The sequence below is a fragment of the Pinus tabuliformis genome, chromosome 1_2 (genome assembly GCF_031772625.1).
Source record: "Pinus tabuliformis cultivar Carrire ecotype Pingquan chromosome 1_2, CPIR1, whole genome shotgun sequence".
Taxonomy (NCBI): domain Eukaryota; kingdom Viridiplantae; phylum Streptophyta; class Pinopsida; order Pinales; family Pinaceae; genus Pinus; species Pinus tabuliformis.
In genome coordinates this window covers 30,689,773-30,691,053 of record NC_142298.1, presented here as the reverse complement: position 1 = coordinate 30,691,053, position 1,281 = coordinate 30,689,773, and positions in this window count along the sequence as shown.

Genomic DNA, 1,281 nt, shown 5'->3' with positions numbered 1-1,281 from the left:
CGCATGTTGAAACCCAACTCCTACCATAAAACAGAACCTACTATGAATCGAGCAAGTTAATATGTAATGAAATATGATTAGAGTATGTGAGTTCGTTTATTAATGTTGTTCCATTCATCCACGTCAACCGAGAAAAATTAATGTAATCATGCAACAAAATTATGTCCTTCATGATTACAACAATTTATTTATTTATTTATTTTTAAATTTCCTTTTAAATTTATGGCCTATGTCCCTGTTTTATTTCAAAGCATCAAATAGAGAGCAGGAACATCTTCTCTGATGTTTTATACATAAATCATTTTTCCCTACAATTTTAGTTGGTTTTTAAATTTTTCTTCCCATGTGGCATCACTTTCCAATGATGGAAATTTACTAAAATTCATCTTGTTCCATATTCAGTTGTTTATTTTCCATTTATCTTTAACACAAGCAAACAAATTTTAGTTGGTTATAGGTTGTAGCCCTTTGCATGTCCACACACTTTCTCTCGTGACCTATGACGATATTTTTCTTGCTTGCCATAACCAGGTGGTTGCATTAATTTTTAAAGAATGGAACTTCCGTAGCTACTGATATAGTTTTAGAGCAAACATTGAATTATTTGAATATCAACTTGCCATGGAGAAAGATGGCATTGAAGTCAATGGAAAAATGGAACAAGCATTATTAACCACTTGGATCGGAAATTGTAACAATTTTTTGTTTACTTTTAATTAAAAAAAAAAACCTTCAAAATTCATATATCAAGTGCAACAACATCCCAAAACCATCTCAGAACCATGACATTTACCTTAGCACACTCTGTGAGATATCTTCACTCTCTAAATGGCTAAAGACGGTGTTCATTCCCATGAATGTACTGGTTTTGGTGAAGAAAAGGGAACGTGATTAGTGGGCATGTCCGCAACCTATAATATATCATTTGTCCCAGATTATTAAGATGATGGTGTTACTCCATGAGACCTTTAAATTCCAAAAACATACACACGAAAAGAAATATTAAAAGTTAGGCTTTTCTGCCAACACCGAACTCGTACTCAATCAATACCTTACGTGGTGCTAACATTTATTAATCGAGTCCTTAATTTCGTTATTCCAATCCAGATGCATTCGGATCTCATGATCTCACGGGCCCCAGTGAATTTTTCGGGCGCCGCCGGTTTAATCCCATTCAATAAGATTCATTGTGTCATACTGCTAACTTCCAACATTCCTTATTGGGTGAACACTGGTATGAAGGTGCTTCCGTAGCTCGCTTTTCATTCATGCTGACTGGGA